Below are 21,465 nucleotides of genomic sequence, written 5' to 3'. Positions count from 1 at the left end.
AATTGGTACAGCCATCATGAAACACAGTATGAAGTTTCCCCTCACAATTTAAAAAAAATCGAACTATTACCATATTTCAGCAATCTCACTTCTGGGTGTATATCCAAAGGAAATGAAATCAGTATGGCAAAGGAATATCAGTACTCCTTTGTGAGATGATGGATGTGTGAATTAATTTGATTGTGGTAGTCGTTTCACTATATATATATATATATATATATATATATATATATATATATAAAATCATCATGTCGTACCCCTTTAAAAATCACGTTGTACAACCTAAACATATATACAAGTTTTATTTGTGACTCATATTTCAATAAAGTTGGGAAAAATAAAATGAGATGGACTTCCCTGGTGGCTCAGTGGGTAAGAATCCTCCTGCCAATGCAGGGGACATGAGAAGGAGCCCTGGTCCAGGAAGATCCCACATGCCGCGGAGCAACTAAGCCAATGCGCCACAACTACTGAGCCTGTGCTCTAGAGCCCGTGAGCCACAACTACTGAGCCCATGCACCACAACTACTGAAGCCCATGCTCCTAGAGCTCGTGCTCCACAGCAAGAGAAGCCACCGCAATGAGAAGGCTGCGCACCGCAATGGAGTAGCCCCCGCTCGTTCCAACTAGAGAAAGCCCGCACGCAGCAACGAAGACGCAATGCAGCCAAAAAGGAAGGAAGGAAGGGAGGGAGAGAGAAAAGGAAGGAAGGAAAGAAAGAGAGAGAGAGAAAGAAAGAAAGAGAGAGAAAAAGAAAATGAGAGTAAAGGAGTAAAAGAAGCGTTAACCCACAAGAACCAACATATATAGAAAAAACGTATGTCAATATGAAATAGAAAACATCCCAATAGAAAAATGAGCAAACAGAACAAATAGGCATTTTTCAGAAGAAGAAAGGCTTATTGTGGCTAATGAACATGGAAGAAAGTGTTTAAGTTTAATCTCATTGGGAATCTGAGAAGTGCAAATGAGGAGAAAAATGAGATGCCATTTCTCACCCACCAGATTGGTAAAAATTAAAATGTCTTATATCATGTGTTTATGAGAACGTAGTGAAACAGAAACTCTCATATGCAGCTGGTGGGAATATGTGCAACCATTTTGGAAGCAATTTGGCAGCATTCATGAAAATGAAGAATGTGCATATACTCTGTGACCCAGAAGGAGTTCCACTACCAGGTCTCCAGCACAGAGAAACTGTCACTCATAGGCTGCAGAAGGCATTACCACAATATTGTTGGAAATATAAAATAGGGACGCAATTAGGTATTCTGTAATATATTCTTACTACAGTGCTTTTAACAGCTTCTACCATTTGACTCTGTGAATCTCTAAATTCAAGTACCTGGATACTATGATTACTATTTCATCACACAGTCCAATTTTAGACCATAGTATAATATTACCAGTACAAAAACAGGGTATATCTGAGAACAGTGGATTTAGGAATGCATTGTACATACCATATGCCATATATTTTAATTTATAGCAGCTATGATTATGTTTTACTGTTACACTATACTTATCTTGCTGAAAACCTTAGTCTAAATATCTCAAATAACCCTTGGCTGCAGTCCACTGCAATCTGAAATGCATTCTGCTTTGCCAAGCTTTAGTCACTTCAAAAGTAAGGTCAGGGGCTTCCCTGGTGGTGCAGTGGTTGAGAGTCCGCCTGCCGATGCAAGGGACGTGGGTTTGTGCCCCGGTCCGGGAAGATCCCACATGCCGCGGAGCGGCTGGGCCCGTGAGCCATGACCGCTGAGCCTGTGCGGCCGGAGCCTGTGCTCCGCAGCAGGAGAGGCCGCAACAGTGAGAGGCCCGCGTACTGCCAAAAAAAAGTAAGGTCAGTGTAGTCTATGATAAATTCCTTTGAAAAATCATCCTTAAGTATGGAATTTACAAGTAAGGAATTTGTTTTCTTCAGAAGTAAGAATAAGGTCACACTGTCTAACCATACCTGGAGATTCTGCTAGGGCTGGGCTAACCTCATGGAAAGAGTATTTCTGTCCTGGTTTAAGGTTCTAAAACAGATTTACAGTTGATTCACCGTATCTGCGGGTTCTGCGTCCATGAATTCAACCAACCTCAGATGGCAAATATGCACACACACAAAAAAAAAATTCCGGAAAGTTTCAAAAAGCAAAACTTGAATTTGCCATGCAATGGCAGCTATATACATAGCAATTGTATTAGGTATTATAAGTAACCTAGAGATGATTTAAAGCATAGGGAGGATGTGCATAGATTATACGTGAACGCTATGCCATTTTATGTAAGTTACTTGAGCATCCTCGATTTTGGTCTCCAAATAGTGGTGCAACTGTACTTCATTTTCTGAATGTCATGATCCCACAATGAAAGACTGAATGGCTTTTCCTTTATACTTCTTTTTATTGTATCACGAACAATTCCTAGCATCGTACTGGTGTTCAACAGCTACTTCCCAAACTAATAATATGACAGAGAGGAGAAGATGCTTTGCTGAGAGATTTGACGTTATAGGTCTGGTCTTCATATTCTCTACTGTACCCTAGGACAAGCACCTTGCTACAAATCTGAAGAGGAGACTGGCACCCAGGAAGTCAGAGCAGAAAGATGGGAAAAACCTGGGTCCTTGATGATACCTTTCACCCAGCCCTGAGCCCATCCACACTCTAGATATCCTATTTATGAAATAATACTTTTGCACGATGTTGGACTTTCTATTATAGTACTTGAGGCTGGAAGCATCACAATGGATAGCATTTTAGAATAAGCTAACTTTGCAGTTATCAAATATGCTAAAAATTGCACATGTTTTATCAAGCCACTGACATTTTCCTCTAACAGAAGAGTAAGAGCAGGGATAACACATCAAATAAACCTTAGAAATAGGAATGATTGAATATTCAAATTGAAATGACATAATGGTACACGCTTCTAGCCCTTTTCTTTAAATGGGGAACTTTAGGCCCAAGGAAATACAAACGTTGCTCAGGGTCACTCAGCAAGTTTGTGGCATATTGAAATTAGATCTCAGGGCTGGATCGGCTACCTCGTACTCTCTCTATACGGTGTTAGTGTCAGAGAGAGCGCGTGTGTTATTAAGAGTGGAGACCTAGGTATTAACACAACAGATTCCATTTCTGGGTGGTCATGAGTGCTTGCCCACCTAAAACTTCATAGAATCCTTCCCAACTTATCATTAACTTGAAAGGATTGTATAAGATTGAGGCATTATTATTTTATGTTTCATTTTATAGGAATATACAATGTCAACACTTCCAGTGTTGTTTATACATAATTAATAATTTTAGGTACTTCAGGGATTTGAGGATTTTTTTAAGCAATAAATATGCCTCTGGTTTGTTTTACATGCTTTCTGATTAATGCAGGAGGACCTGTGACACTTGCTCATTTCATCCTATTTTAATTGTGAAATGTTTTAGCCTGCATTTTGGCTCTGAGTTTTCACACAGCACGGTTTCTGCACTCATAGCTCTTTGCCTAGTTAATGTTTAATGTCACTTGTATTCTTACACCTCTGGATATTAAGCTACAGAAAGGTTTTTCAGTGCTATAAATTATAGCTTCCATCAGAAGTGCTGGTGGAATTAATATCCCAGATTAATGTAGGGCTGAAATCTAAGTGGATAGCACATTAAAAGGATGAACAAAGATTCATGCACTCTGGTTTGCAGCCTAAATGAAAGGTCAGGGAGTTGAGCCTTTGGGTCAACACATTATGTTTAGGAAGGTTTTCATCACCCACAACTCTAACGACCCATTAGATCCTGGCTATCCACTGGCCACTCCCACACTAGTTCAGTCAATAAACATTTATAGAACTTAATCTATGCCCACAGTATGCAAGAAACTGGGGAGCATATTGGCAGGTGTAAGGGGCAGGGGACCAAGGAGTGGCAGAAATATAACAAGGAATAACACAACAGCCCTGGCCATGAAGAGTGTGCAATCTAATGGGTGAGGTAGCTCATCAAGTAATGACAGCATATTATGGTCGGTGATATAGTAATGGCTTGACCAAAGTACTTTTGAATGTAGATGAGTGTACAGTTGGCCTTGCATATCCGTGGGTTCCGTATCTGTGGATTCAACCAACTTCAATTGTAAGTATTTGAAAAAAATTTTCAAAAAGTTCCAAAAAGGAGAATTTAAATTTGCCACAAGCTGGAAACTGTTTACACAGCATTTACATTGTATTTACAAAGCGTTTACATTGTATTAGGTATTATAAGTACTCTAGAGATGATTTAAAGTATATAGGAGGATGTTCATAGGTTATATGAAAATACTATGCCATTTTATACAAAGGATTTGAGCACCTGTAGATTTTGGTATCCCCGGGGGTCCCTGCAGATAGCGAGGGACCACTGTACATTTACTTAGGTCTTCTCTGAGAAAGTGACATATAAGCTGGGTATTTAAAAGATGAGTAGAATTCTGTAGGTGGAGAAGCGAAGGGAGAAAGGGACTATTTCAACCAAGAAAACATAATTTGCAAAGGAATACTAGCCAGAAAATTGTTGTTGAAGTAACCATGAGTAAGTAGTTCAGGAGGTCTGGGGGTGGAGGATATGCATGGTGAGAAATCTAACTGAATATTCTAAATGATAAAGGACTGATAGAGTGATGGCAGGAATGCTCACTTAATCCATTCACAGCATTATTTAAAGCTCAAGGCGTCTTTCCTCCTCTCCATGTACATTGCTCAGCTCTACATGTGGATCAGTCATAAGTCATCTGGTCAACCTAATCTGCTGTCACTGGGCAGTTATACATGTGCACACACATCAGTCACAAAAGATCTCCCTTCTATTATATACAAAGACTAAGAGGTGACATTTCACCACTAAGAAGCTCCCAACTGAGCCGTGTTGAAGCTCATATTTATAGCAATATAAGGCCAATAATAAACATGATATTGCCATACAGGTAGGGTAAGGTGAAAGAGACTCTACAGTTGAACATAAGTGCATGTTTATTTCAGCTTCCTCTTTATTAATAAGTTTATAGCATAGAGTCGTTTATTATGCATGTATTTCTCCATTTAACAAATTAATCTCCAAGATTCTTTCTTTTGGTGTCTCTGCTCTCCCCACCAAAGTGAGGCTCACAGTAATTGTTGCCTGAGAAGAGAAGATTATCCATGAGTTTAGGTCTTGGTAATGTTAATGGTAGAAAAGGAGCTGTCATTTTTCTTGCCATTAGAATGACTAAGGGATACTTGACTCAGTTTCATTTATAAATTAAACCTAGTGTTTAGGAAAAAGAGTTGGAGAAACCAAAGATAGTTTGAGTATTTACGCTCATCTCATATCATCAAGGATTTAAGGTATTGAACACACATACTGATCCATGAAATACTGAAACAACCCACTGAAGAGAAATGCAGAGTCCCTGGAATCCAGTATATTTAAGCCCCAGTCGCACATATGTGTAACGTATACTTTCCTCTTTGAGGTCACTGCACGTAAAGAAATATAGACCCTGAGAATGAAAGAAAAATGACATTAGAGCTCATCTAGCCTAACCCAGAATGCTGTGCTCTTCCTGGAGAGCATGTGGAAGAGTGAAAGAGTACTTAGCAGGGGTCAGAGGACCCCTGGGTTCTGGTCCAGGATGTGGAACTTAGTTGCTACTATATCTTGGGCAAGTTCCTTCACCTCTGTTTACCCTCACATCACAGAAGTCTGTTGGGCACAAATTAGAAAATACATATGGACTCCCTATGAGGAGTTGGAGATGAATCATTATACTATCATTATCACTTCAGTAAGAGCATTAGCACTATGAGAATTCTTGATCGTTTAACTAGAACTAGACTAAAATTTACCTCTCTACTCTCTGTAGTCAAATGTTTTCCGTGCAAACTTTGGAATAAATAGATGGCACATTTTTGATGTGCAGAAGTATTTTCAAATGCTTTCTGATGCCATTTGCATGTAAACAATTTATCTGCTAATTACAGATGAGTTATTCAGTTATTAAAATAAGCCCTACAGGACTGATATTGGACAGTATTTAAGTGGTTGCTTTCACTTACTTAAAAATAATCGTTATGTATTTCTTCAAAAATAGTTACTTTCTGACTTTATTTTTTACCAATTCGCTTGTCCCCACCTTGTACCCCATTCTCCCCAAAATGGTCCGAATCGATGAAGCTTTAAGTGCACCGGTTCAGCCAGTGCTTGACACAGCTTTTAATTCTACAGTCTGTGAGCTGTTGGTCGTGCCTGGGTCCCTGTTGGCCTGTGATGAACATTACAGACACATAAGCAACACCCCAAGGCAATGACTGTTTATCCATTGTAATTACAAGGAGCAATAATAGATATGTTGAAAAATCAACATATAATAAAAAACGTCATCTATTTCAGATTTTCAACTGTGGTGTTTGCATTTACATTTAATGTGATTATCTTTGCCATTAGAATGCCATTTGAATTCCTTTTCAATGTTATAGTGACGCCTTACCCTGAAGACACAACTCAAGGTCAAGGTGCAGAGGAGAGAACCCTAGACTATATGGGTATACTGAGTTCAGTCCGATTCCTGCCACCAGCTAGCTGTGTAACACAGAGAAAGCTGCATCACCTCTCTGGACCTCACTTTGCTCATAGATATAAGGTTGAACGTGAGAATCTCTCAGTCACTTTCCAGTCCTATTTCCCGGTTTACTTTTTTGTGTGTGTGTGGTACGCGGGCCTCTCGCTGTTGTGGCCTCTCCCGTTGCGGAGCACAGGCTCCGGACGCGCAGGCTCAGCGGCCATGGCTCACGGGCCCAGCCGCTCCGCGGCACGTGGGATCCTCCCAGACCGGGGCACGAACCCGTGTCCCCTGCATCGGCAGGCGGACTCCCAACCACGGCGCCACCAGGGAAGCCCTCCCGGTTTACTCTTGATGGGAATAGTGCTTTCATATCCCTCACCAAAGAGCCTTTTACACCTCTTTCAAATTTTCATATAACAGATAGAATATTTAGTTTCTCGTTTAAACAAACAAACAAGAAAATCAACAAACAACAAGCAAGATCTCAGCGGGGCAAATCATTAACCTCAGCTAATTCAAAAAACATCAGTATTTTTTCTAAAGCAAGAAGCCCACGTTTTAGCCCTTCCTCTGTCACTGACAAATTAAGCAACCTTGCAGGAGGCACTGTAGGGGGTTTCCCTGGTGGTATTTCTTGAGTGACAGGTCTTAGGCACTCATTAAGATGCCAAGTGCTAATGTAATATGATATGATTCTATGCAAATGCTCTGTTATCAGTAAGTCAGGTGCTGGGTTAGGAACAATATAATCTCCCTTGGATAATTGAGGACTGCTATCTTATATTTGAGTTGATAATGAATTTTCTCTGTCGAGTGATTTTTCACATTTTTTTCAATTTTGATTCACTATATGATATAATTGAATTAGAAACTAATGTCCTTATATATTTTTTCCTTCCAAATTCTTTTTACTGCCTCCAAAGATTCAATTTGACTGGGAAATGATTTTTTTTCTTATTTATTAGTGCATAAGCATCTTCCAAGAAATATATATGTGTGTGTGTGTGTGTATATATATATATATACGTTTATGAACGATGCAATCCATATTTTGCAAAGCATATTGGCATATGAGCCTTTTCTAAAAGATTTGTCTATAATATTATTTTCGTCTTCACTAACTAGCTGTAATGGAAGCAGTTAATCCATGTTTGCTACTTTATTCACCACTTTGCAGTGTGTGTGTGTGTGTGTGTGTGTGTGTGTGTGTGTATGAAATGGTTGTACCTTATGGATTAGTTCTCGGCAGCAAAAGCCCACTTAAAATTTGTCATGCCTCGTGGTCCTGACAACACGTCAAGAGGAGGTGATTTAGGAAAACACAGATTGTTTGCTAATTCCTACTGTGAGTGGATTTCTTACTAATTATTTTTTTCCTTTGAACCTTCCTAAAATTTTCTTTAAAGGTAATTATTGTGTGGAAAGAATTTTTTGTGATTGAGGAAATGTTAGCTTTTTGGACCTCTCTCTTTAAATCTTATTCTTTTTTAAGGTATGTAACTAAAGTAAATTATTTAAAACTCACTGTTTTTTACAAAGCTGTTTAAATAGATTTTGGTATCTGCTCGTATAGTTAGAAAATTTTTCTTAGAATTCAGGCTTCTCATCTATTCCCTTATGTTTTAATAGATACATACACAGAGAATACTTCAGGTCTTTAACATTTAAATAATCAGCCTCCTTAAAATGATGGAAAATTGGGTCTTTGAGTTTTAATAATCTCATGAGAAGTAAGAACAAAATGAATGAAATTTTTAGTCTTTATTGGTCATAGAATCAAATATATTTATGGAATAAAATGAGATAGTGTGGTTTAATTGGGGGGCTTTATTAAATTACCTTAAACAACTTTAAAAGAGCTTGCTTAGTTTCTATTTCTTACATGCTATTTTTTAAAACTAGTAGATTTCAGGAAAAATAAACAGTTTCAAACCGTACTAGTATACTGTTCAAAAAAGGAATAAGTTCAGGTCCACTTTTCTCTTTATATGCTGATTAGATTGCAGTGTAGTCATTTCATGCAACCACTAACTTTTGAGTGCTTTGGGGATGCCCAGAATTACTAAAAGAGGTATCAAGGAAGGCTCTTGTCCTTAGGGAGCTGACACAGGAGTCTTGGTGAGATAAGACAAGTGCCCCAAAACACCTACAGAATATATGCATGTTAACTTTCAGAAAGAAAACCAAGGTAATGAACAACGTTGGTGAGATGTACAGAAACAATTTAAATAGGAAGTCAAAGAAAAAACAATCTACATTAAAGAAGAGAAAATGTGGTGAAGGAGCGGGAAACAAAAATGAGACTTTTGGGGCTGTTGGCCTAACTGGGACCTAGGACTGAAGTGGGGAACAGGGAAAGAGCTTTGAAAGGTCTCTGATGTTTGCTACAGAGGCGTTGGCATGTAATGCAATTTTGGTCACACTGTTAGATGTCAACCAAGTCGCCTAAGCAGGTGAGGACTTACATGTTCTGTGTAAAGAAGAAAGTTTCTATTCAACTCCAGCTGTTATAGCCAAGGGGAAATGCAGATCCAGTGCGGCCAGATCTTCAGATCTTTCAGATGCAGCCAGACACCCAGATTTTAAAGAAATCTTAACCTTAAATATTGATTCTTTGTTCCTACTATGTGAGCCAAGTTAAAAATATCTGCTAGCCTGACACAGCCTAAGAACGACCAATTTACAATTCTTTACAATGATAAGGAAGACTGGAAGGTTTAAACCTGAGAGTGTTACTGAACTCAGGTCCGGTGCTCGCCACTCGAAAATCAGTAACCGACAGGCAGTTTTCGGTAGAAAGGAAAGTTGCTTTTAATCAGAATGCCAACAATCGGGGGAGATGGTGGACTCAGTGTCCCTCAAAAACCACCTCTGAAGATTCTGCTCGGCCATGAAAGTTTTTAAAGGGAAAAAGGGAAGTAATCGCAGTTAACCATTGAGATCGGGAGGTCAGAGTCCTTGACGTGCCCCACTGTGCGCAGACTTGTCGACTCCCGACTCCTCCTGGCCTTTCCTTAGATGCTGTCTTGTTCACACGGTTTGTTCGCGAGATTACTGCCAGGGAAGCTAGGGAGGAGATCTGGTCATCTGTTGATTACTTATTCTTCATTTCTACTTCTTTGATCTATGGGAAGAACCAACAGGTTAGGCAAGGTATTGTGTGATCAAAAGACTTGAAAGGTGTGCTAGGGCTGGAGATCAGTGGAGCGTGGGTGTGACTTGTTTAAGGTTACTAACAAGACAAAAGGGGCCCCCCTGTGGAGAGCTCTTTCCTGACAAAAGCTGTTTACAAATCCCCACTTGTCAGAACATCTTTCTGCTTCTATGGGATTATGGGCGAAGGTCCGTCTTCTGTAACTTCTTCATGCTGTATAGGGAGCTGTACTCTTAGAGTGGAAGATGTCTATGTGGGTCTGTAACATATCTTTGCTGACAGTTTAGTTGCCTGTTTACATATACCAGCAGAACAAGCTACAATTATTTTGATGCCCACAAAGATATAGATTATTATGAGCAATAGTGCTAATGCCATTCTCTTAAGGCTGTTCTTGGAATTGTGCTAGCCGTAGACTCAGTACTGATCAAGATGGAGCACCTTATGTCATGGCTGCAGCCTGGTCATCATGCAGTTAGCATTTTCCCTCTGGTGGCAGTTACAGTATCTGTAAAACAACTCCGGAATGTGCATCAGACACTGAGTCTGTGACTCTATTGTGCTAATCATTAGCCGCTTGACCCTGCACTTTGTGACTCAGGGGACGCTGGGAAACTTCAGCTTTTCTGTAAACAAGAGGCAGGGGACATGGAGAGGACTTCGTGGTTGGGGGGTGCTGCAGGGTTCTGCCTGGTTCCAATCCCCCTTTTCTTTGATACTCCTAAGGAGAATCTAGTTTAAGATAAATGTAAAAGAAGTGACAGAACTTGTATATTTTATTAGTTCACATTTGAAGATAAAAGTCATGCAAGAAGCCTATCCCAAGATTTTGAACTTGGGGTTCCTGGTTGATGGGGACAGAAAACAGCTTAGGGAGCAATGAGAACCAATTTATAATATATGTTCCTTCTTTTAGTAAGATACTAGAGGGATCACCTGAAGCTGGTTGGAGATTTTAAACTAATGAGAGAGAGATATAAATGTCAAAATTGATTAGGTACTTAATTGATCTCCTGTATAACCAATATATATTTGAACACATGCCTTTTTCACATATAGAAACCATTCATGCAAAACCTTGTATTTTTGCATTTGAGAAATATAGCAGGTTGGCTCATTTCCCAAGTACATATGATTCTGTGTTTACCTATGCAGATATCTGTCCATTCATGCATGCATAGAGTTGCCAGCTTTTACAAATAAAAATAAAGGATGCCCAGTTAAATTTGGACTTCAGAGAAACAACAAATAATTTTTTATATTAGTATGTGCCAAATATTGCAGGGGACTTGTTACACAAAAAAAATTAAATCATTCTTTGTTGATTTGAAAGCCAAGTTTAGCTTGATATCCTGTATTTTATTTGGCAACTCTACCCACTACCGCCCTCCCCCCAGCAGCACGTGTAGATTTTCACTTAACCCCATTTTTGGTCCAGTCCCTCACCCTCACCCCAGCGGGGTAGCTGCTTGGCTGCAAGGGGTCAGCTGGGTCCTGGGGGGAGAGGCAACCTAGCTGCTTCTCATAGAGACCTTGGTGTGCCTGGCACATCAAGGTGCTCAATAAACAGTTATTGAATACATGCCAAATAACTTCAAATGACCTTTATTGAAAAGGTAACACACCCAGGCACTGTTGGGCTTAGGTGGAATAACAATGAACAGGACATCATGCCAGGTCTCTCGTCTCTGATGTCTTAGAGAGAAGCCCAATCGTGAACTCCATGCTGTATGTAATAAGAATTACAGGCCCTACAGGCTACAGGCATCTTGGGTTCAGATTCAGGGAAGCTAACCTTGTGACAGTGCCTGGGTCAATCCCATAAAACAAAGAATTGTCCTGCCAGAATGAGAACTTTGTGTCTGAGAGAAACTCAGGCTTGAGCCATCCGTGCCTCACCTGCAGAGCTGGGAAGATTGTCATGGGGCACAGGTGGAGGGGAATTGGGGAAAGGAGTTTCACAGGAAGGAGGAAGGTCCAGTGCTTGGGAGAAACACACGTCTTCTGTAACAGGGGAAATGTTATCAGTGGGAGGCTACCAAGGACTTCGAATGTGGAGGTTGGAGAACTTTATGAAAATAATATTTAGAGAATATTTTTGCATTATGTCACTTGGGTTAACTCTGATGAAATATAATTCTCGCTATTAATTATGGTATCACTTCTGTACTACACTTGGCACTGCTACAGAGGACTCTTCTTTATTCATAGTGTTTATCTTCTAAAGTAAACTTAAAAAAAACTGAAGTCTATCATACATATTAAGAAGTTCACACATCATAAGTGTGCAATGCAGTACCTTTTCACAATAGGAAACTACCCATGTAACAACCACCCAGTTCAGGAAAAAGAACGCGGCCAGCACCCCAAACCGGCCCCTGCCTGACTCAGTCACTGTTCCCCACTTTTCCCCCAAAGCGACCACTATGCTGACTTCTGTCACCACAGTGATTTTGTCAACCTTTGACGTTTACATAAATGGAATTGCAGAGTATATGCTATTGTGTTTGCCTTCTTTTGCTCAACTTTATGTTTGTAATATCCACTCCTGTTGTTTTTATAGCAGAAGTTTGTTGATTTCCATTGTCTTTATTATACCATTGTATAAATATGTCACAACTTATTTATTGATTCTGTCTGGATTGCTTCCTGGTTTGAGCTTTTACAAATAGTGCATCTATGAATATTCACATCAGTGTCTTTTGTGAGTATATTTATGCATTTCTGTGGGGCGTATACCTAGGAGTGGAACTGTTGGGCCATAGAGTATGTATATGTTCAGCTGTAATAGATACAGTCAAGCAGTTTTCCAGAGTGGTTGATTCCACTTACATATGTGAGAGTCCCATTTGCTCTACATGAGGATAGAATTTTTTTTAAAAGGCAGTAACTTACAGGAGTAGGATACGATGGGAAAAAAAAGTATTGCCTTAAGAGAAACACTGCCTACTCTGTAATAATTTTATGCACGCTTGGCATACTTCAGTGTTTGTAACAAAACTGATCACTTCCTTTTGTGAAATTTTACCCATGTGCCTACTTGAACCTACTTCAGACCAGATAATGATGGTAAGTATCTACTGAGTCTAGGAAATTCACATTATCCCCAGAATATTGGGGCTATGGGAATAACTCACTTTGTAAGTGTATAGTGTTCCTTTAACTAAATCATAAAAATCATTGCTGTGTTATATGAAAAGTTTATGAGGTCACATGAATGCTTGCTTACTGTGCATATGGTGAGAGCTGTGCATTTCAAGTTAAATATAGGAGCAGTTCTGGCTGTAAAGAAGTAGTTTAAGAAATCAAGAGAACTATAAATGGCCATCTGCTCTCTTCTCCATTTTTATTTGCTGAATTAACCCAGTGAAATATTTTAATGAATAACGGGTTGATATTCCATCTGTTTGTTAATTTTTTCAAACTATACAATAATCCATCATTTTTACTGAGTGGAAACAATTTGCTACTTTGTAAAAATATTTTTAAAAATAGAGGCAGTGTGTGTAAGTCAACTTTCCATTAATTTCAAGTGCGTTTTAGAGATGGAGCTAACTGAGAGCATCTTTTGGGTCAGGGTGCTGGGGAAAGAATTTCAGTTCTTTGAGATCACAGTTCATATTGGGTGATGCATATCATTGTTTTATAAGATATGTGTGTTTGAGCTTATTTGAATAGAACATAGAGAGAACCCTTCTCTGTATAGCCAAAGGTTGCTGAGATGGAAATAGCATCAATGATAATATAACACTTTGGCAAAAAGAGTGTAAGGATTAGTTCTTTAAAAATAATGTAAAACATATGTCACTATCGGAATGGAGCTTATGGCTTTCCAATTCTGTACTCAGTGCTACGAATCTAAAGCAAGTGGAGCATATGACTGTGTATATATGTATGTGTGAGTGCACGCAAAGGCACACACTTAAATTACAATTTCATTTAAGTATATTTTAAATTTGTTTCTGGGTTTTGTTTTGTTTTGTTTGTTTTTGCTTTTTCTTTTGATTTCTCTTTAGTTGGCATGGCACACATTATATGCTTTCAGGCCACTTAAGGTTCACGTGTCCAGGAGCAGATGTCAGCTTAATGGCATCTTTAATGCCTGCTGTGCCACGTCCACAAGTAAATTCCCTGAAACAGGATTTGGCCAGAGGGTTCAAGCTGACATTTGGAGAATTGATGGATGAGGTGAGAGGTGGAGAAGAACAGGGAAAGAGCTTTAAAATAATCCAGTATTGACGATTTTTAACATTTCTACATCATTAACCAAATATTTTCTCTTCTGGTGGTTTTCTAGCTCAATCAGTTTTAAATAATTTATCAACAGATTTTTCAAAGCCTCTACTCCAGTTCTTACAGGTTTGGGGACCTGAGGGTATTCTTACCTATCAGTAGAGATATATTATTCCCTTTAAAGATAAGGGGTATTTTGTACAGAGGGAATGGAAAATAATTAGTAACGATGTTCCTGTGGATTATAGGAGCCTCTTCTACATTAATATTATTTTGAAATAATGACTAAATTCTGAAAATTATGACAACATACCGATCACCAGGTCTACAGTAGATGAACCATCTTAGAAGCACACGTTTTAGTCCCACCGTATTTCACTTATAGCTTCTCTCTCCTGAGCAGAATGGATTAAAGCCATAGCTTTTTATTTACTCCTTAGACCTGTCTATGAAATAGTACATACTTATATTTTCGTAAGTCTCTTGGGCCTCACATATTGTTCATATGATCTCCCACAGCCACTTTTCCCCATATTACTAACCAGAGTATCTAGTAAAATTGGCACTATTGTATCCCAATGCATAAAGTAAATGATATATTATGAAGTTTTTCAAGAGAAGGTTCCATTAGAATGTAAAGACCAGGCAAAAGAGAAACAAAAATTAAATGAGTCCGTGTTTTAAATGATTCAATATAAGAAGTCAAGGATTTCTGTTTGGAGGAATATGAATATAGAAATGTTTGGACAGATAGCACCAAACTGTAAAGAGAGGACTTCTCTGTGGTTATGCCTTGGAGGATTTTTATTTTTCATTTTTAATGTCCTTGTAAAATTTAGTTTCAAAATAGACTATGCATGTTTCTGAGAATCTGTGGTCAGAGAGATGACAGTGCAAAATGTTCCTATGACCCACAAAGCATAAATAATAGATGGGTGTTTATTGACAACAATCCAATACAATGCAAATGCATATGACGTGCATCTATGGTAGAGAACTGAGTCCATCATGGCGATGCCAGGAGCAGAACTCAGCTGACACTGCCTCCCAGTATGTGCCAGTAGATTCCTCAGTAGGTCATGTCTGACACAGTTATGTATTTTCAAGATCACAGGGACATTTTCTTCAATGACAAAGAGGGAATATAACAGAGGAAAAATCATTATGTTCTATGAAAATTTTCCCATGAGGTTAGTGGAAATAATTCCATTCAAACATACTTTAATTTGAAATATACAACACTTTAATGTTTCTAATAAAATATGTTGATAGAAAGTGTTCTAGGAAGGGCAATACAGCCTTCTCCTTAAATCTTCAAGAAAGCATACACGACAGAAGTTCTTTTCCTTGCTCTGCTACAGAGCTCGTAGGTAAGCTGCATGATAGCAGATTTTCTGCTGTTCTTCACCAACGTATCCCTAGTGAGAACACAGTACAGGGCACACAGGCTCAGAGGCGGATCTCAGGACACAGACAGTAACATAAAGGAATGACTCTGGGCATGGATTCCGGCATCAGATAGCCTGGGTTCAAACCCCAGTTCCTACAGTTAATGGCTTCTGTAGCCTTGGGGGAAATGACTTAATCTCTCCAAGCTTCAGTTTGTGCCTTTGGGGATAAAGTTAATGACCTCTAGGTTATTGTGAAAATTAAGATTTTATATATAAAGTATTCAGTTCCATAAGTGGCAGAATTTGTGCTCCAAAAAAAAAAAAAAGTAACTATGTCATATATTAAAGCTTGAGCTCTTCCTGTCCCAGGTAGAATTATTTATTTTTAAGCAAAAATTTTGGATGGAGAATGAGGCTTACACATGAATATCAAAAATACTAGAGAATCTCTCAGGGCATTAGTGATTTCCAGCACCCCCAATATGATATAGCTCTCAGAAATGCCAGGGACTGGCGTTATTCCCTTATGCAGTCAGTCACTGATAGCTGATTTATAAGTTAACTTCCTTTGTTCCTTTGCCTTAATTGTGTACCATGGTGTCCAGGAAGGAGAAATAACACCAGAAGCTTGAAATCCCTCTGAGAGTGACGTATGTTTATCAAAATCCATAAAAATTTTCGGTTATACAATCTGTTCCATGAAAAAGCCTGTGTTGATTATCATGTTAATTAGAATACCTTCTACTCTACCGAAATGTCCTATACGATCAATATTTTACTGCCTTGTATCTCAAAGCACATAATTTCTAGTTTTCTGAAATGGAAGAGACAGATAGTACCAAATCTTTGTGTTATAGCCGGTTCCCCAGAGAAGCTTGAAGCTGTGCTAAAAAAAAAAAAAAAAAAGGGAAAAAGAAAATCTTAAGGCATATTGCCTGAACTATATACTGGGATATCATAGAGACATTTTTAACCTTATCAGGTAAAGCTCAAGGGTATTACCTTCGTAATCAGCCAAAGAAACGTATCAGGCTTCAAAACAAAAGCAAAAAAACGGAGACACATCAATTCTCCCTTTCTTATAACTTTCTTTTCTTTTTCTGATTTACCTATCAATGTTTTATAAATGGAGGGAAATTTTTACATAGACATTTCACTTCATTTGATGAAATGGAAAATAAAATTATAAGATTAACATATTGTAAAGAGAGCACTTGATTGTTTTCAGATCAAAAGATTTGAAGTGATACACATGTTAATTTCATTTGGACAGAAATATTTTTATTTAATGCAAGCAGTGTGTTAGGAACTGTAGACCCCTGACATAGATAAGATATGATCTCTACCTTCCAAGAGGTTTCGGTCTATTTGATGAAACAAACAACTATATAAAATAGCTTAAGGTGAAATGGAATATGTGTGACAAAAGGACAAAGCCCAAAGCCACCTGCCAAGAAATACCAGAGAAGCCTTCATCAGAGAATTGGAAATCCAAGTTAATCACGGAAGGATTAAGTGACCTTTTCTTAGGCATACAAGAAGAGGAAGTACTTCCAGGAAAGGGAGTATCATGAAAAAGTCATCCAATTGTGAAGGTTTGGGGACCAGACAATGGGTCCAGCTTGGCTGGAGCAGAAAGAGCATGGACGAAATGCATGTGGTGTCAACAGGACCTTGAATGGAAGGCCCAGGGGACTTACTTTACAAAGTAAGCGGCGGCCACTGAGGATTTCTGAGGAGGAAAATGATCTGACCTATGATGGATCACGCTTCCCCTTAGTTTGCGCATCTCAGTCGGTGGCAGCTTCATCCCTGCAGAAGCTTGGACCCCAAATCTTGGAGTCATCCTGGACTCCTCTCTCTCTCACGCAACATCCCTCAGTCAGGAAATGCTGGGGACTAACCTAGAAAATAACCCGAACCTGGCCACATCTTATGTTCCGCTCCATCTTCATCAAGATACGTCATCACTCACCTAGCCTGCTGTTTCCTCACTGATCCTCCTGTGTTTACTCTTAACTCCTCGTCTTAGAGTTTCTTCTCTACACAGCAGCTATGGTGATCCGTTTACCACAAAAATCCAGCAGCGGGAAGCGGCGGGGTACCCGGGATCCACCGCTAGTGGGTCCAGGCCATGGGGCAGCCCTGGGCGGTGGGGAGCGCGGAGGCGGCGTCCGCGCGGCTGCCTCTTGGGCCAGGAACTGGCCTACGTGCTGGTGCTGGGTCCCGGGCCACCCCCGCTGGGACTCTTGGCCCGGACCTTGCAGCTTGCGCCGGCAGCCTTCCAGCTGCTCAACCTACTGGGCAACGTGGGGGGCTCTTCCTGTGCTCGGACCCCAGCATCCAGGCTGTGATGCTGGCCGGCCGTGGTCAGGGCCAGGGCTGGGCTTACTGCTACCAGTGCCAAAGCCGGAGGCCACCGCGCAGCGGGCATTGCTCCGCCTGGCGCCGCTGCATCCTGCGCCGGGACCACCACGGCCGCCCGCTGGGCCGCCGCGTGCGCTTCCGCAACTACCGGCGCTGTGTGTGTCTGCTGCTTCACGCCGCAGGCATCCTGCTGCACGTCTGTGCGCTGCCGGGCCCTGACCCAGCCCTGCTGCGAGCCCACACACCCCTGCACACCACCGCCCTCCTCCTGCTGCCTCGCAGGCAGTGTCTGCGGCGCCGTTCGCGCTGGCCTTCGTGACCGACACGTGTCTGGCGTGTGCACCGCTGTGCGCGGCTGGACTGCTCTTCCGTGGGATGTTGCTGCTGAGGGGCCAGACCACGTGGGAGTGGGCTCGGGGCGGCACTCTTACGACCTGGGCCCCTCCCGCAACCTGCAGGCGGCCCTGGGGCCCCGCTGGGTCATTGTCTGGCTCTGGCCCTTCCTGGCCTCCCCGTTGCCAGGGGGACGGCATCACCTTCCAGACCACAGCTGATGTGGGACTCATGGCTTCCTGACTCCAGGAAGAGCGTGAGCTGTACAAGGAGTGGGGAACGGGAGAGGGGACTCATTTCAGACCCACCCCCAGCCTCAGAAGGGGCAGCAGGCTGGTACTTGATGCCTGCTTTCGGCAACTCTAGCCCCACCCGTAGCCTTGCCCTTGCCCAGCTTGGACTCATAGTGTCCAGGGCTTGGGCCCTGCGGCTCTGCCTCTATCAGTGGCCCCTGAGCACAGCGAAGGGTCTGGCAGGGGGCTGCTCGGCCTGCCCAGCTGACCCTTTGCCAAGTTAATAAAGTGCCCACTTGGTTCTCTGACTCCCCCCATCTTTGTGGGTTTCTGGACCTTCACTGTTGCCCGGGCTGCTGTTTTTGGTTCCTCTGATTGGCAGGCCAATGGCCACTGAGCCTGCACGTCCGGAGCCTGTGCTCCACAACGGGAAAGGCCACAACAGTGAGAGGCCCGCGTACCAAAAAAAAAAAAAAAATCCAGTAGCATTACCCTTCCATTCTAAATCCTCCAGTCGTTTTTCGTTAAAATGTGAGCTCCTTCAAGGCCCTACGGGGTTCCTCTCTCTGTTCCTGCTCTGACCTGGCCCCTGGCCATTCTCCTCCTCACTGGCTTTGCTTCAGCACCTCTCCTTAGGCTCCTAACCCATGACGTAGGTAATATTGTTCCCATTTTTATAGACGAGGAAATTGCAGCCCAGAGAGGTTAAGTAACTTACAGAAGATGTCACAGCTCATATGTGATGGAGCTTGAACTCAAACCCAGGTGGTCTGCATCCCTCACCACTACTAAGTTGTGCTGTCTTTTGGAAGCAGGGACTTTGTTTTGTCTGCTGTTGAGCTGGTACCTAGGACGTGGCCTGGCTCAGTATTCAATGAATAAATAAACTTTGACCACATTATGTTGAGGTGGTAGTACAGAATCTCACCTGTGTTCAGAAACCAGTGGAAGTACAGAAAGATAAAAATCAGAAAGTTTGTTTCTGTTCAATCACCGTATACTATTTATTTTGAGAATACACTTAACTTTTTGTGTGTGGGCTTTCTGGATTTTTTTTAATCTGCCTGCATGATGCCATTTTCTATTAGAACACTGTTATTGTAAACTCAGCAGTAAATACTAAATATTCAATACTTGACTGCTTTTCTATGGTCATGTACCGAGTTGAGCAAAATAATCAAAAGAAAGCTTGTCTCTAAAAGTTCCTCTTTTTAATTTCACTGTGGGAAATAGTCAATAAAAAGATGTTTGATGAGGAAGGTTAGCTTTATCAAAGTAATCAAGCTTATCTTGATCATCACAAGTGCCGGGCACTGTGCTGTGCTGTGAGTACACAGATCCGTAAGGTACTCCTACATCTATGGAGTTCAAAGTCTGGGGAACTGTGATAGACTAGTAAGTAAGTACAAAGATTATTAGCAGGGGACAGCAGGAACATAGAGTTATGTGTTTGGAGAACTAGGCAAAGACAGAGAGGTGACAAGGAAGGCTCGATGGAGGAGAGGAAGTTAGGTGTCTTACGAGGCTAGCGAGTATTTGCAAAGCTGTCTCAGGTCTGGGAGTGACGTCTGGGGTGGGTATTGGTGATGATAGTGGGTTACAGGCTTCCCAGACAGAAAAAAAGCATGAATAATAGAAACTTCCCATGTTGTAAATCCTTGTTCAATTTGGTCTTTCACGGGGAAAAAGGTCTGTTAATTTGTGAGAATCCAATTTCTTATTAGCGCTATAAATAGCTTTAAGAATTTTGAAGGCTCAGAACTGCATATGTATAAAAATTGCTGACAGGAAATGATGTTATCATGTTATAGGCAGTTGAAAATGCATTTCCTTTTAATTATGAAAATGTGAGATTATGGTTTTATTTTTAACTTCTTCCTCTGAGAATTGACATTTTGTTACAGTTTTAGAAAGCAACCAAAGTTCTACAAACACTGGTTAAATTTTTGCTGAATTTCAGATTTGTTTCCATCTCAGATACATTTTTGTAATAAGATTATTCTTAACATTTGTTTATAATATATCTTTAAAATGTATCCAGTTATTTTATTTGTGGGTACAATGTGGCATAGATATTTTGTGGTATTCCATACATCTTGGGCAAGACATCTAGGTTTTTCTTTACAAAACTTTCACAGAATAACGTCTTAGGTTTTATGATCTTGAAAATTCCTTTTATCGGTATCATGCTTTCTGATGTACAAAGCCTGTCACTTTATCACTTTACCTACATTATATTAATTGATCCTAGTAATAGTTCTGTGGGTTAGACAAAGGGTAGCTACTTCAAGAATTCCACGTACAAATTCCTGCTTCTCTTTTTACTGGCTCTTCAAATGCACTGCACTCAGATTGCTGTTGAGAACATGTAATTCCAAAGAAGGTGTCAGGGCTCCCTGAAGATCATTGATCAAATGGCACCGTGAGAGCAACGTCGATGGACAGTGAGTCATGTGACCAGAGTTTCGATCAATCTTGGCCCTTTCATCACCCAGACGTAGACACTGGACATCTCACTAGATTTTTTGAGGTCTCAGTTAATCACACGTGAAGATGATTTGGAAGGGAAGAGACTAAATCATCTCCATGGTCTCTCCTAGTTCAGAGTTCTGAGACTTGATGTGAACTTGAAAGTAAATGAAGCAGAATAAACACAACCATTAGAGGAATCGGTTAGAAGATTTCGGTGAAGCGTGGAAGTTTTAAGACCTTGTGACAACTGTGAAGTGCATTTGGACGTGTTATCCTAGGCATTCTGCAAATGGGCAGCATCTCCTCAGATGGAATGTACCAAAAGCTGGTTCCATCTTGGCCGTAGCACCATTTGATATATGTGACCTGAAATTTACTTGGTAAGGCAATTGCAACATTTAAGTGATCTGCTTCTAATAGGAATTTTTTATTTCCCTAATTATACTACACGAAAATTGTTGTTTTTCTGCTAACAACGTTAAAGAGAATTAAAATAATTATTTTCAGATATTGTAAATTAATAGAAATACAGTTGACACTGGGAAGAAAAACTGGCTTTCTTGTTTTGGGTTTTTTTTTTTTTTGCTAGAGTATTTTTTTCAACCATCTGCCTATGAAATGTGGAGTGAAAAATAAATTTATAGAAGTCATTTTTAGAAAACAAGAGTGGTATTAAATGTTGATATTATAGAGCATATATTTATTTTCTTATGAAATCTCTCTTATATGA

The 21,465-nt window shown here is 40.5% G+C and overlaps 1 protein-coding gene and 1 pseudogene across 3 annotated transcripts in view; both read left to right on the top strand.

Moving 5' to 3' along the window:
• The window catches only part of HS6ST3 (heparan sulfate 6-O-sulfotransferase 3), a 647,987-nt gene that overhangs the window by 430,001 nt on the left and 196,521 nt on the right, over positions 1-21,465 (top strand). The gene's annotated exons all lie outside the window — the stretch shown is intronic.
• Positions 17,465-18,273, top strand: LOC137211426 (probable palmitoyltransferase ZDHHC24 pseudogene; annotated as a pseudogene).

This window comes from Pseudorca crassidens, chromosome 18 (genome assembly GCF_039906515.1).
Source record: "Pseudorca crassidens isolate mPseCra1 chromosome 18, mPseCra1.hap1, whole genome shotgun sequence".
Classification (NCBI taxonomy): Eukaryota; Metazoa; Chordata; class Mammalia; order Artiodactyla; family Delphinidae; genus Pseudorca; species Pseudorca crassidens.
Note: the sequence above shows the minus strand (reverse complement) of the source record. Positions and strands in the feature narration are given on the sequence as shown.